Raw genomic sequence first — 15,191 nt, 5'->3', positions numbered from 1 at the left:
GGACTTCTGAGAGATAAGTGGAGGGCTTGGAGCCCCACAGAGGGGGATGAAAGCGGGGTGCTGGGGCAGGGGTCACTGGGAGGGATTTTTTGAGTCGGGTTTGGAGACGGGGATGTCCCAGATGTGACCCCTTAGGTTACATCCAGGGAGAGTCTCATTCTGGATCACAGTGCTGAGGCGTGCAGGGCAGAGCAGTCCCAGGGTGTGTTGTGTCCGTTGTGCACTCTGTGTCTTTTGTGCGTCTTGTCTTTTGTGTCTTTTGCTGTAGCCCTTCCTGGGGCCTCTCAAAACTCCTGGCACCAATCTTAGCATCTTTGATCTCTGTGTTCCTGGGCCAGGTGCTTTTGACTTTGGTGCTCGGACACTCATCAGAATCCATCTCTCTTCACAAGCATCCAGTCCGATGCCTTTTCAGGTCTTGTTCTGAGCTGTATTGATAGCCATGCACCGCCCTGATCCATTCCGGCGGGTTAGGTCTTGTGAGAATGCAAAGGCAGGTCGAGGATTCTGACCGTAGGATTCTCAGGCATCCATCTCTGCGTTTCTTGGGATAAGTCATCCCGATGGCATCTTGTTCCTGCAGGGTTCTCTGAGCCTGGCCAGCTCACCATCAGTCTCACCTCGGTCGTGTCATCCTGAGTTCTCTGGACCCTCAGGGTCATTTTTCTTGCCGGAGTTTTCTGTCCCTGTTGTGTCCCCTCGTTTGTCCTGTGCTGTGTCACGGGTGTTGGTGTGTGTTTGGCCTGGAGCTGCTCTGCTTTGCATCTCAATCTGGGTGTAGGGCTAATAGGGTAATAGTCCTGGGGGCTTGAAATTTGTGATGTGGGGTGTAGTAGGGCTGTAGAGGATATCTCTAGCTTGCCACAAGATGTCTGGGGCTGTCAAGGTATCCTGCAGCACTCTGACTATTGTCCTAACTTTCTTTCAGATGCAGAGGGATGAAATCCCTGTCAGAACGCCCCATTCCTGGTGAGGGGGCTCTCCTGAGAAGGTCAGTCACTGTTTAGATTTGCAGGGGAGGTGTAAATGGTGGCTATGTTACAATTCTGTTCTTTCTTTGTTTTTAGGAGGTAAAGCCGGATGTCAGCAGTCAAGCTGACGTGGGCGAGGTGAGCAGTGATGGGTGGACAGAAGCAGTTGCTATTGTTCAAGCCTCACTCGCTGGTGCAACTCTAAGCCTCCGTTACTGTGCGTTTTAGGGAGTCCACTCGCAGGAGGCCGAGCTCCCCTCTCACCAACCGGACGACAGACCCGGGTCACCTCACCCGTGAGCCCTCCGGGAGCATTCCAGGAGTCTGTGATGGAGCCTTGATCTTCTCCTTGTGAAGGCCCCATCCAGGTAGTCTTGGATAACGGCCGAGGAGTTGAGGTGAGTCAGGGAGGAGAAGGAGGGATGGTCCCCTCAAGTTCCAGCGCTGCCACGTCACCTTGTCTGCTCTTTACCCAGGCAGACCCTGCGACGCCGGCGTTGGCCTCTGAGCGCAGCTGAAGCACGGGGCCGAGGACCTGGGCCTGCTGAAGAGACGGTGAGTAGCAGAACTGCTGGGTTTGGGCTGATGTGCTGCTAAGATTACGCTTTGATGTTTGGTTTTCTTTGTTGTAGCTGACTAGGAGACACCAGCCCGGCGACAGCTGGAATTTCCCTGAGAGGGAGGCGGCCTTCTTTAGGACCTGGCACAGATTTGCCTCCCTAGACGTCTGAGAGATAAGTGGAGGGCTTGGAGCCCCACAGAGGGGGATGAAAGCGGGGTGCTGGGGCAGGGGTCACTGGGAGGGATTTTTTGAGTCAGGTTTGGAGACGGGGATGTCCCAGATGTGACCCCTTAGGTTACATCCAGGGAGAGTCTCATTCTGGATCACAGTGCTGAGGCGTGCAGGGCAGAGCAGTCCCAGGGTGTGTTGTGTCTGTTGTGCACTCTGTGTCTTTTGTGCGTCTTGTCTTTTGTGTCTTTTGCTGTAGCCCTTCCTGGGGCCTCTCAAAACTCCTGGCACCAATCTTAGCATCTTTGATCTCTGTGTTCCTGGGCCAGGTGCTTTTGACTTTGGTGCTCGGACACGCATCAGAATCCATCTGTCTTCACAAGCATCCAGTCCGATGCCTTTTCAGGTCTTGTTCTGAGCTGTATTGATAGCCATGCACCGCCCTGATCCATTCCGGCGGGTTAGGTCTTGTGAGAATGCAAAGGCAGGTAGAGGATTCTGACCGTAGGGTTCTCGGGCATCCATCTCTGCATTTCTTGGGATAAGTCATCCCGATGGCGTCTTGTTCCTGCAGGGTTCTCTGAGCCTGGCCAGCTCACCATCAGTCTCACCTCGGTCGTGTCATCCTGAGTTCTCTGGACCCTCAGGGTCATTTTTCTTGCCGGAGTTTTCTGTCCCTGTTGTGTCCCCTCGTTTGTCCTGTGCTGTGTCACGGGTGTTGGTGTGTGTTTGGCCTGGAGCTGCTCTGCCTTGCTGCTCGGTCTGGGTGTGGGGGTAATAGGACGAGTCCTGGGAACTTGTAATTTGTGATGTGCAGTGTAGTAGGGCTGTAGAGGATATCTCTAGATTGCCACAAGATGTCTGGGGCTGTCTGTTGTCCTATCTTTCTTTCAGATGCAGAGCGATGAAATCCCTGTCAGAACGCCCCATTCCTGGTGAGGGGGCTCTCCTGAGAAGATCGATCGCTATTCAAGGTGAGAGTCACATATTTCACATTTTTTGGCACTCCAGTGCAGGCCACCTGCATTTACAGCTTCAAACAAGTGAGTCCCTTGGTAAACCCCCTGGGCAGCAGCTGGAGCCTGCTCCGGGCTGGGCAGAGGGAGCAGACACTTGTGGTTGACACAGCTCCACACTGAGGGTACTTGGGAAAACACCTGCCTTGTCCTGGATTTTTTTTTTTTTGAGCTTTTGACAAGGTTTTAATCATTACCTTGGTAAAAATAAACGGTAAGGACTGCAAACATGAGGGGCTGGCAGGTTATACACACCAAAGACAAGGGTTTTTTTTAAATAACTACGTGGCTTATATCTTAATTTGGAGACTCTCTTTTTTGGCCAACTTTAGTGTAAAAAATCTGATTTCAATTTAGCTGCTTCAATAATGAATTTATTGTACAAATGTGCTCTAGCGTCAGGAGATTAAGGCAGTAACACCAACATGCCACCTCTGGAATGAATTCCTGTGTCTCCTCAGACCTGCTGGTTTGCAGTAGAGTTTGTACACCTTTTGCTGCAGCTGTGGTTCTTAATAACTGGAAGTCCATGGATTCTGGGCGATTCCCATAAGTTCTCCTATTTTGTAGGAGCTGCACGGTGAGGTCAGCATTCTGAGGGAGGCCCTGGCACAGCTGCCAAGGGCAAGGAACGTGGAGCATCCCGGGGCTTCTCCCACTCGAGTTTCTCCTGGAGCGTGCTGCGTGTCGTGCCGGATGTTTAACCCGGGTTTGGGGTGTTCTCCTGCAGTCCCAGCTCTGACTGCTGTCCCCGAGCCCCGGCCTTGCTCTGTCCCAGCACTGAACCTGGCAGGTGGGTGTGCTTTTCCAGCCCTTTAATCCCACGGGCAATCCCAGATTCCCGGAGCTCCCCGAGGCACAGCCTGGCCTCCCTCCCTGGGAGCTGCACTTCAGTCTGCCTGGACCAAGGACATCCTGTTTGAGACTTTATTCCTGTTGCTTTTCCTCTTCCAGGTTCTTGGCCAAAAGGAGGGAGCCAGTAGGAAGTGAAGCCACTGGAAGGCCTTATCCCAGTCCAAGGTTCCCACTTTTCTCTCTGACTCCTGGATAATTGCCTGACCATAACCAGAGACTGTCAGTTTGATTTCCTGCCTTTTCCAATAAATCCTTGCTTTCAGCTGGAGTGTGTTCCTGTTGTCATTCTCCTCCTTGTCCATGGGTTTGTAAATAAAATTCCTGACTTTTGCCAAGGTGAATTTTGTTATTCCAGGAATTTTGTGCCTCTTTTGTTCCATTGAAACTTGCCAACTCTTCTGCGAGTTTCAGATGCCAAATACAAGTAAGATTGGAGTTTCTTTGGTTTGTTACTCCCACAAAACACGGATCATTCTTGGATAGGAGTAACTGGACCTGTTGAATTCCCACTTCCCTTTAAAATTAGAGCAGAGGAAGCAGATTTTGTTATTCCATGAACTTCCACCAACTTGATGACTGTTCCGAAAGTTTTCAATGTTAGAAATTCTTGAGCTTGTTTTCCAGGCAGGCTGGAATTTGTTCCTTTTATTTGATGTTTTTTCTTTCTCTGATTTTAGTAAGGGAATATATTTTTTTTCAAGTTTTTCATCCTAATTGGAATGCTTGTGCGTCTTAAACCACATTTCCAAGGAACTTTACCAAATTAATGTTGGTAAATCAGGAGCTATTCAGCACCATGGTGCAATGTTTTTGCTTTCAACTCCCACACAGGTCTCTTTCCATCCATGCACAGTATTCCCAGCAGTAACTTGGTGTCAAGGTGCATTTCAGAGGTAGCAATAAAACAAAGTTTAAAATATAAACAAACACAAATTTTAAAAATGAGTACAGAAATAGAAAAACAGAAGCCACAAAAATAGAAATATAAAATACAAAAAAAATCAGTAATCTAAATAAATACAACACATGTTATTGCATGTGAGGTGTAGTATTATATAGAGTAGACATAGGAATATAAAAGATAAATGGTGATGATAAATTTTTAAAATAATAAATATAAAAAAAATTGGAACATAGCGTAAAGTAAAGGCTTTTTTGGTTAGAGGCAGAATTCTTGCAGCTGTGGTTGGGGGTCTTTTGGGGCATTTATTTGAGAGGATTTTTGGAAGGGCACTTTTGGCCACGTTCTCTTTCGCCTCGGTTCTCCGCCTGTCCCCCACGCGCCTGGCAGCCCCGGGCCGAACTGTGCGGCAATGCTGCCATCCTGTGGACAAAGAGCGGTACTGCAGCTGTCACCCGGCAGCCCCCGGCCGAACTGTGCGGCAATGCTGCCATCCTGTGGACAAAGAGCGGTACTGCAGCTGTCACCCGGCAGCCCCCGGCCGAACTGTGCGGCAATGCTGCCATCCTGTGGACAAAGAGCGGTACTGCAGCTGTCACCCGGCAGCCCCCGGCCGAACTGTGCGGCAATGCTGCCATCCTGTGGACAAGGAGCAGTACTGCAGCTGTCACCCGGCAGCCCCCGGCCGAACTGTGCGGCAATGCTGCCATCCTGTGGACAAAGAGCGGTACTGCAGCTGTCACCCGGCAGCCCCGGGCCGAACTGTGCGGCAATGCTGCCGTCCTGTGGACAAAGAGCGGTACTGCAGCTGTCACCCGGCAGCCCCGGGCCGAACTGTGCGGCAATGCTGCCGTCCTGTGGACAAAGAGCGGTACTGCAGCTGCTCCCCGTGGAAGTCCCGGGCCGCACTATGGGACAATGCTGCCGTCATGTGGACAACAAGCGGAACTGCAGCTAGCCCCGGTGCCCGTCCCCAGCGCGCGTGGCAGCCCCCGGCCGAGCTGTGCGGCAGTGCTGTCATCGTGTGGACAGAGAGCAGTACTGCAGCTGTCCCCGTCCCCCATGCGCGTGGCAGCCCCGAGCTGTGAGCTCGGGGGCAGTGCTGCCGCCCGGCCGTCCAAAGCTTGTGGGAAAATAGGCGGGAAAAATGCAAGAACCCCGGGTGCGTGGCAGGCGACTGCCTGCGCGCGACCCCAACCACGGCGCCACCTGGACACAATTTTCCGCAGCGTTTCCAGGTGTGCGGACACGGGCTGTGGGTTCGGCGGCGCCGTGGCCGTGTTCAGGCGTTTTATTCAGTCGGGCGCCCCTGTGAGGAGCCGGGGAAGGGGGGCTTAGGTGTGCCACAAAAAAGATGGCACCGCGGCACAGCGCGACGCGCTTGACCTTCCAAAGATGGAGACCAAAAAGGCGGGAAACGGCAAGGACCCCAGTGGCGTCCACCCGACAGCCTGCTCGCGGCCCCGACCATGGCGCCGCCTGGTCACGATTTTACACAGCTTTTCCAGGTGTGCGGACACGGGCTGTGGGCTCGGCGGCGCCGTGGCCGTGTTCAGGCAGTGGATTTAGTCAGGCGCCTGTGTCGGGCGCCGGAGGGGGGCCTTAGAAGTGCCACAAAAGAGATGGCGGGACGACAGGAAGTGGCTTCACCCACAACCAAGATGGCAGCGGGGACGGGCGGAAGTCACGTGTCGCCACTTCCAAGATGGTGGCTCGGCGCGACTCGCTTGACCTTCCAAAGACGGCGGCAAAAAGGGCGGGAAAATTGCAAGGACCCCGGGGGCGTTTACTCGGCTGCCTGCGCACGACCCCGACCACGGCGCCACCCGAATGCGATTTTCCGCGGCGTTTCCAGGTGCGCGAGCACGGGCTGTGGGCTCGGCGGCGCCGCGAGCGGGTTCAGGTTTTTTATTCACTCAGGCGCCTGTGTGAGCAGCTGGTGCCGGGGGCCTTAACGGTACCCACACGAAACATGGCGAATTAACCGGAAACTGCTTCACCCTCAACCAACATGGCGGCCAGAAAGGGCGGAAGTCACGTCCTGCCCCTTCTAAGATGGCGACTCGTCGTGACGCGTTGACCTTCCAAAGACGGCGGCAAAAAGAGCGGGAAAAACGCAAAGACCCCCTTGGGCGTCTACCCGAGTGCCTTCGCCCTGCCCTGACAACGGCGCCGCCCGGGACTTATTTTCCGCGGCGTGTCCGGGTGCGCGGCCACGGGCTGTGGGCTCGGCGGCGCCGCGGGCGGGGGCGCGGGAGCCGGGCCTGCTCCGACAGGCAGCGGCGGGGACGCCTCTCTCTGCCGAGGTCCCGCCGCGCCCGCCGCGCCCGCCGTGCCGGCCGCCCGTCTCGCTCCGCACGTTCCCGCCGCTCCCCGCCGTCGCCCCACACCACCCCCGCGGCCCTCCGGCCCGGGGAAATGGAGGAAAGCACAGAAGCATCGGGGCAGAACAGTCGGCGGAGCTGCCCCGAGCCGTGCCCGTCCCGCAGCCGGCAGCAGCCGGCAGCAGGAGGCGGCTGCTCTCTGCCGCAAAGCTGAGCGGGGCCGAGGTAAGCGGAGCGGTTGGGGGGGGGGACGCTCCGGTTGTCCGGGCAGGGCTTCCCGGGGACGGTGTCAGCTCCCCGCAGCTCTGGCTGAGGGCTGCACCGAGTCCGGGCTGTGCCGGCTGGGAGCGGGGGATGCTCCACATCCCCCCGGGAGCTGCCGCTGCCCGAAGAGGGCTCGCTGGAGCCTCGTGTCCTCTGTGTGCGCAAGTTTTTGATCGGCTTTGTAGCAAATGTGGTGTTTCGAGCTGGGAGCGCTGGGTTCCCTGAGTGGGGAAGTCCTTGAAGTCGCCAGGCTGAGCAGTTGCTGAGAATTCCAAGCCTGGGATTCTTGAAACAGTGTTTAAATAGCTTACCATTGAGTTGAGGCAGTGAGTCAAGTCAATTTGTTAGAGTGGCAGAAATGATGCCACCTTTTTCTCTTCACAGAGGAGCACACTTACATAAAGGTAAACAGATTCCTTCTGTCACATCAGTACTCGGACCTGAGGAAAGTAACAGTTTTTTTCCAGCTTTTCTACAGTTTTGATTCTTAGGTAAGTGTCCCATTTTAGGCATCCAGCAATTCTTCAGAAATGTATGGGAAAAGGCCATGAAAGAACATTGAAATCTCATTCTTCCATCGGTGGTTATTTAGAAGCATCTTTCTTTTGTTTCATATTGGAATTTAAGCTGCTATTTCTGTGGTGGTTTTGTTGTTTTTTTAATGCTAACACATGAGTTGTGCTGTGTATGCTCTGTGAGCACAATAAACAGAATGTTCTGCCCCAGCTAGCTTACATTCATCTCTGAGTTTCAGTTAGTAATGTTGAGTTCCACTGAAGCGTTTTAGGAACAGCAACTTCTACAATCCCATTTGCACTGCATGTTTGGGCTGCAGACTGGCTGTTCCTGATGGATGTTAGGGATTAAATTTGGAAGAAATGGAAATAGAGAAGTTCAGAACAAGCTGTGGTAAGCCCTGAGCTGGCACTGGCAGGGAACCAGGTTTTATGCTCTTAGGGGCAGTTATTTCTTGGAAATGTCTAAATGTCTGATGGTGGTCTTTTTCTTTGCGGCTTCCAGTACAAAGCACAGCGTGAGCAGATCCTCTGATGTCTTGGGGAAGGGCTGCGTAACAAACATTGCTATGAGCTTCATGACTGCCAGAGGATTTTCCAGGTCATTCTCTCCTTTTCAACAGTCTCTTGTGTGATGAGGGCTCCCAGGTAAGAATTTGGAAAGAAAGCACCAAAAAACCCCAAAGTACAGAAGTCTGCATGGCTTTGAGATCTCAAGGCCAAAGCAAAAAGGAGCAGCTGACTCTGCCTTTGCCTTCTTGAAAACCTGTTCCTTGTTGATTTTGTGTCCGTGTGGAGGGGGAGATAATTGCTTGTGTCCAAACCGGTCGCAGCCTTGTCCCCTGAAACTGGAAGAGGTTGCTGCCATCACGGAGCCTCACGTGGGCACCGTGCCTTTGTGCCTGCTGTCAGGGCCTTTTCTCTTTTGGGGGTCTCCATCCACAGGCAGCACGTTTGTTACCTGAACTGCGCTTCAGCGGGGGGGAAGCTCACGTGCCGGGAGCTCTCGGCTTTGGCAGCGTCCGCCCTGAGTGGTTCGGGTATCGAAACCTTGGACGAAAAGATAAAATCCTCTCGCTACCTGAGGACTCCTTGTAAGAGTAGCTTTGAACAGAGAATGTCTTTCCTTCCCTGGAGTTGCTGAGAGCAGGTGGTCATTTCACCTTGAAGTTGATCAGATGCCAGTCCAATTGCTAATTCCAAGTTACATAATTAGATCCTGACTGTAAAAGAACAAGTTATATTTTCTGTTTTAGAGTTGTATGCTGGAGATATTCCAAAGTGCTGCCCGTGCCAGCAGAGCTGCCTGTGAGCTGATCCAGGATCACAGCCTCCTCATGTGGGTCCTGCACAGCTTAGGGAAAAGGTGAGCAGAGAAATGCAGGAGAAATGGGAACAATTTTGCTGCCCACGGTAGAATAATTGTGTGACTGAGTATGAAAAGTGACAGGCAGGGAGCCGGGGGCACCGAGGGCTGGACTGGCAGAACTTGCTGAACTCTGAAATGTCCCTTGTGGTTTTGAAAACAGAATCGAGATGCTTTCAGGTTGTGGTAGGAGGGATGATGGTGGGGGGGCTCCATGATTTGGAAAACACTTCCTTGAAAAACTGAGAAAGCCAACTGGCACCTTGTATTGGTGTCTTTACCTTTTAAATTTCAAACACCCCCAATTCACGTCACAGGACCTGCTGGATGGGAAGCGGCACAGGAATGGCTTTGAGCTGTTTAGAACATTCCTCCTCCCCTTGCCTATCCCTCACGTATGTAAATACATCCACCAAAACTCTCTTTTGCACAGAGCGCCCTGACAGCTTCAGGCAAGTGCACCAGAAGTGCAGTGCAGTATGGTCCCCTGTAGGTGCTGGACCAGCTGCTGGTGAGGATCTGCCTTCCAAACGTGGTTTTCTGTTTTGTTTTGTTGTTGGTTGGTTGGTTTTGTTTGTTTTTCAGGTTTCTGAAAAAAGATGATTTCCTTACTGCATACTCTGTGGCTAGCAAATTTAGGAGATGAGAGAAAACGAGAAGCAATCCCAGGAGAAGAGGAAACTTCTTCCAATTCAGCTTGTAAATGAATTTCTCTATGTTTTGGCCACATTAATCAAACATATTCAGTAAGTCCTTTGTTTTAGTCAGTTTGCATTTCATCCTCTATCCAGTTTGAACTTTATTAAGGCCAGGAGGATTTCTTTATCTCTGGCAGATGAATGGCTTTTTTCATCCTCAGTTTGTGTGTTGAGTAGTGAATTTGGGTGTGATTTCTTTGACAGGAGGATTTAGGTATTTGAATACAGGGGGGATAAAGTAAAGCTTCAGGAGCTTCTCTCATCTCCAGGCTGGGGGATCCAGTTAGGAATAGGGTTCCAGCCTGGAGTCCCTGGGAGATCCCGGAGCCCCTTGGAACAGCGCAGGCTCCATGAAGCTGCTTAACGAGGCTGGTGCTTACCATGGTAACAACTGAATCAATACAGGAGAGCACCTTACTGGCACAATTTTGTACCAGGAAAATCCTTTGGAGTATCTTATGTTTGTTTTGGTGGGGTTTTCTTACGGAAAATATTAAAGACAAGAACAAAACTCAAGCCTCATCTCATCGGAAAAATCATCACACTTAGAAAAAGAACGAGGTGGAAGAAGATGACGCCGCTGCAGGCGTGGGAGTGTCCGAGCTGGAGAAATGCAGAGAACACCTGAATTCCATCCTTGCCCATGGGGACCCTGTTTTCCCAGCACCACCCTCCACACAGGGAGGGGAGACCCTCAGAGCCGGCGAACCTGGGGGCGAGGCAGTGGCCGTCACCTGTGCGTCCACTCACGTGGTCACCGAGGGGCTGCTGAGGTCCCTGGCCGGGCAGAGCCTCCTCAGGGAGCAGGACGTGTCCCCAGCGCCGAGGCGGCTGCGGAACCGCGTCCCGCCACGCCTGCCAGCCACGCACGAGATGCTCAGGGATGAGACACTGAGGAACAACCTCTTCAGGCTTTACACCCGGCTCAGCCAGGCCAGCAGCGCCTCAGCTGGGCTCTCCAGGGAGCTCGGAGTGCTCAGTTCCATCGTGCTGCATCTCCTGGAGGAGCAGGGCCTGGCCAGCACCTTCCACAAGCCTGTGGAATCCCTGTGCCTGTCAGCAGTGACAGGAGAGGACGCGGACAAGACAGGCGCCTTGTCTTGTTCTTATCACTCACGTTACGAGGCAGTGGTGGGAGGAACTAGGAAATTCCATGGCTTTTTAAATCCAGTTTTAAACTAGTTTTCCCACATCCACCCAGGCTCATGGCTTCCCAACCAGAAGCTGTGTCTTTGGTGGGATGGGAGCAGAGGTGGGCAGCACAGAGCATGGTGATTCTGTGAGGTTTTCTGACACTACAACACTCACACTCCCTCTAAGAAACTTCCCTTTCAAGGACTGAACTGGAACAGAAGGTATAAAAAAAGGTAATTCCAAGAGGGAAAACAGTCTACAAAAGCAGGTCCGTGTGGGCCTGGACGCTGATTCCTGTTGCTGGTCAATGATGGCAGCTGACAGGTCAGATTTCAAACTGTTTTGTCTAACAGGAAACTGGTTTGTTCCCACTTGTGAGTAGGATCATTGGCTTTGCATGGGCAAAGCCACTCCAAATTTTCCATCTAGGAAAACTAGTTAGAGAACCATTTTAAAACATAGTCCTGGAGGTAAACAGCTTGGCTGTTTTTCATTACTGTGTGGAAAGAGATGAATATCTGTTCTGATTTTTCTCTAATCTTTCTCCACAGCTGTTTTTGTATTCCTGACTTCCGTTTACATCGGGGACGCGTGGCTTGGAGCACAGGAGCCGGATCTGTCGCTTACCCATGTCAGATGGGTCTGCACTCGTGCAGGTTATGAATTACAGGATGACTCAGAAACAGAGAGAAGCAGGGTTATTATGTCTCTTTGCAAAAAAATTTGGATACATCAGGGCATTAATTCAGGGAACTAACACTCCATCTTTAACGTTCTGTGCTCTGCCATCGTCACGGTGAGCCATGAAAGCCTCCTGAGCTGTTCTCGTACAGACCTGACTTGTTTGGTATAAAAACCTCAGTATTTTATTACTGTTTGCAAACTCGGGAAAGATTTTATTCAGTATCTCTCTGTGGAACATTAAAGCTCCAGTTTCTCTTTTCTTGAACAGTCTGAGACACAATATTACTTACATCATTTTTATTACTGGCATTTTTAACTTTTTGGAGACTGTGCATGTGTGTGTCATTAATTCCATCCTCTCTCGAATACAGGATGGGAAAAAAAGGCTGCAGAGCTTCCCACAATGGGCTTCCCCCGGGCCCCCTCATCCAGCCCGGGGGGTGGGAGCGGGGGAAAGCAGAGGGGATCGTGTCACTTCTGCAGCGTGAGCTGACAGAAAGTGTAGCCAAACCACCGGCCCCTCCCATCCTGTTCCATCTACCGCCCCTCCCAAAATTTTAAATGAAGGGTAATGATTGCTGGGGAATTTCCTTAGGAATTATCAACCTCACAGATACGGAATTTTGGAGGTGGAATCCCAGTTTCAGCCTTGGGCATCTGCAGGAGCAGAGGGATCCTTACCCATAGCAAGGAAAGCCCGGTGCCCCAGAGTGTCAGGTGCAGACAATCCCCTGAATTGTCCAGGGGATGAGCAAGTCCCTTCTGCCCTCACACACGGGGTGGCAGCAGCCCCAGGTGGGAGCTGTCAGGGTGATGAGGGGACAGAGGCTCACACAGGTGTGAGCCGTGAGGGTGATGAGGGGGCGGCTCTTGCCCAGGGCTGCTTGGGAGGGGGTCTCCCTCAGTTCAGTTTGGCGTGGAGCTGCTGGAGGAGAGGGGCTTAGGGTTGGCTCCTGGGGGTATCTCATGGATTATCTCATTGGGTCTGGATGCACTTGGATGCGGAGCATTGCTTACAGGAGGTGCCGAGGGACAAACCTTTGTGCCAGGCAGCAGGAGTAGGTGAGCCAATGTAGGTTTGTTGGGGGGCGGGGGGTTTCTCCTTTCCCTCTTCAATTTCATCTTGCCAGCCCCCTCCCCTGTGCCCCCAGAAAAAAATATGGGGGTTATGAGGAAAAAAGAGATTTAAATTGAGGGAAGAAACTCCTCTTCTGTTATTGTATGTTTCTAAATTGGGGAGAATCCCCCTCCACCTGGGATTTTATTAAATAGTGGTATTTAAATGTGGTTTTTATTCAATATTACATTCTTTGGTGACATATAGTGTTTTGTTGGAGTGTTTTTTGGTATTATTTTTCTGTGTAATTTGGTTTTTGAGTGAAGATAACTTTATGGATGGGTTTGTTTGTATTTGAGGTAGAATTATTTTAAGTAGCTTTTTAATAGACTTCTGATATGTGTTACTGGTGTTTTGTTTATTGTATGTAGGGATTGAGATTGGGTAGGGCTAGCTTGGCTGGTGGAGATTTGGGTGTTTTGTTAGATACAGTTTTTAATTTTTGAATTTTTTTTCTGCTTAGTGGTTTTAAGGTGGTTCTTAATAATTTACTGCATAGTTTTATTTTGTTTGTCGATGGTATATGATAAGGGATATGGTCTATTTATTTAACGTTATTTTTCTTAGTTCAAGTGTTGATTGGGTTGGTTTTGAACTGAGTTTTATTGAAATTTTGTTCTGGTGGGGTATCACATTTTTAAAGGCTATGTTTTCTAAAGTTTACAACGGTGTAATGGGCTGTAATGCGAGGTACAGGGTAGGCTTTTAATTATTTAGTGGTGTTTTTTGCTATAGTGAGTATGTAGTGTTTGTTTTGGTGAGGTAGTGTGATGTAATTGATTTGTTAGGATATATTAATATTTATAATTGGATTATTGTTTCTTGTAGTATAGGGTTTTTTATTTAACTTGATTGATTTCAGTATATGTTTATAGTTATGGATAATATAGGAGCTTTTTTTTATGGTTAAACTGATCGTTTGGTCTTATGAGTATTTATAGGAGGTGTTTTTGTTTTGATGGTTTGAGGCATTAGGGGTTTATTGGGGTAGGAATAATTTTTTGGTGTTGTTAATTTAAGTTGATTTGTCATATTATTTTTGCAGTTTGATTTGTTTGTTGTTATAGTGCTTTATATAAATTTTATTTTTTGGAACCAGGGTATTGATACGGTGGGGTTTTTTTGTAGTTATTTAGGGTAGTGATATTCTTTTATTTTTTTAATAGTTTTTTTCATGTTGATTAGTTTGGTTTCTTAGTTAAATTTATAGAGTTTTGGCTATTATTTATGAGATAGTGTAGGTTATTGCTTTTAGTCAGGTTTAGGGACAGTTATACAGTGTGGAGTTTACAAAGTCGGTTTATCTTTTTTACTAGTTTTTGTGATTTGTTGTGTGGGATTTTAAATAGTTGTTTTTATTTTTTGATCCATTTTCATGATGTGATAAGAACTAGTAGTGAAAAGAGTGTAGTGTGGCGTGTTTGCTGGTAGGTTGTAGTATAGTGGAGTTTTTTAGTCTGTGCTTGTGGTGAGTATGTTGTAGCACTGTTCTTTGTCTTTCAGAAAATAAAACTGGGTATCAGCAGGCAAGGTGGAGAGGGAAAGGGGAGCAGTGATGGGCGCAAAAAGCAGTTGCGATTGCTGAAGCCTCGTTTGCCGGTGCAACATCAAGCATTGCTTACGGTGTGTTTTGGGTGGTCAGCTGGCATTATGCCGAGCTCCCCTCACCAAAGCAAAGGACAAACCTGGTTGGCCTCTCCTGTGAGCCCCCGATGAGCATCACAGAACTCTGTCATAAAAGCTCAGTCTTGTCTATTAGAAAGAATAATCCAGGTAGGCAGGGTTAACAACAGAGGAAATGGGTTGGGTTGGGGAGGTAGAGAGGAGAAGAGAGTGGCCACTTCCTCACATGAGTCAATGCAAGGGCAGCCAGGCTTCCAGCTTGTGGCAGCTTGCATCTGGAAGAAATCCTGATCCATTTGGAACTGTAGGTGGCAGAAGCCACATGTCAGGCAGAGAAACTTGGGCACAAAGGATGGCCTGTTTCCAGGGGTAAGTAAAGTCACCTGCCCAGGTGCTTGATGTCAGTTTGTAGGAGGCCTTTGGCCCGCAAAGGGATGCCAGGCTTCCAGCTTGTGGCAGCTTGCATCCGGAAGAAATCCTGATTCGTTTGGGATCTTAGGGGGCAGAAGCACGATGCCAGGCACAGGGAGTTGGGCACAAAGGATGGTCCTTTTCAAAGGGAAACTGAACTCACCTGCCCAGGTGCCTGATGTCAGTTTGTAGGAGGCCTTTGGCCCTCAAAGGGAAGCCAGGCTTCCAGCTTGTGGCAGCTGGCATCCTGAAGAAATCCTGATTCGTTCGAGATCGTAGGTGTCCCTGGGGGAGCCCTGGCTGTCCCTAGGGTGCCCTGGCTGTCCCCTAGGTGTCCCTGGGGGTGCCCTGGCTGTCCCTGGAGTGCCCTTGCTGTCCCCGAGGTGTCCCTGGGGGTGCCCTGGCTGTCCCCTAGGTGTCCCTGGGGGTGCCCTGGCTGTCCCTGGAGTGCCCTTGCTGTCCCCTAGGTGTCCCTGGGGGTGCCCTGGCTGTCCCCTAGGTGTCCCTGGGGGTGCCCAGGATGTCCCTGGGGGTGCCCTGGCTGTCCCCTTGGTGTCCCTTTTGTGCCCTGGCTGTCCCCTA

At 50.7% G+C, this 15,191-nt stretch overlaps 3 long non-coding RNA genes across 4 annotated transcripts; all 3 read left to right on the top strand.

Annotated features, from left to right (window-relative positions):
- Positions 1-509: 509 nt before the first annotated feature.
- On the top strand, positions 510-1,364 carry LOC136303095 (uncharacterized). The gene is made up of 3 exons (XR_010724163.1): positions 510-991; positions 1,068-1,109; positions 1,200-1,364. It is a non-coding gene; the product is annotated as an uncharacterized lncRNA (long non-coding RNA).
- Positions 1,365-1,477: 113 nt separating this feature from the next.
- On the top strand, positions 1,478-3,845 carry LOC136303094 (uncharacterized). The gene is made up of 4 exons (XR_010724162.1): positions 1,478-1,526; positions 1,604-2,675; positions 3,288-3,510; positions 3,672-3,845. It is a non-coding gene; the product is annotated as an uncharacterized lncRNA (long non-coding RNA).
- Positions 3,846-6,859: 3,014 nt separating this feature from the next.
- On the top strand, positions 6,860-11,728 carry LOC136303079 (uncharacterized). Of its 2 annotated transcripts, XR_010724159.1 has the most exons (6): positions 6,860-7,022; positions 7,446-7,552; positions 8,082-8,224; positions 8,833-8,942; positions 9,528-9,688; positions 11,326-11,728. It is a non-coding gene; the product is annotated as an uncharacterized lncRNA (long non-coding RNA). The 2 variants fall into 2 exon arrangements; XR_010724158.1 differs by having other exon boundaries at positions 8,833-9,688.
- The last annotated feature ends 3,463 nt before the right edge of the window (positions 11,729-15,191 follow it).

Source organism: Chamaea fasciata, unplaced genomic scaffold, assembly GCF_029207755.1.
Source record: "Chamaea fasciata isolate MVZ Bird 193981 ecotype frontalis unplaced genomic scaffold, bChaFas1.0.hap1 SCAF_31, whole genome shotgun sequence".
Lineage (NCBI taxonomy): Eukaryota > Metazoa > Chordata > Aves > Passeriformes > Sylviidae > Chamaea > Chamaea fasciata.
Note: the sequence above shows the minus strand (reverse complement) of the source record. Positions and strands in the feature narration are given on the sequence as shown.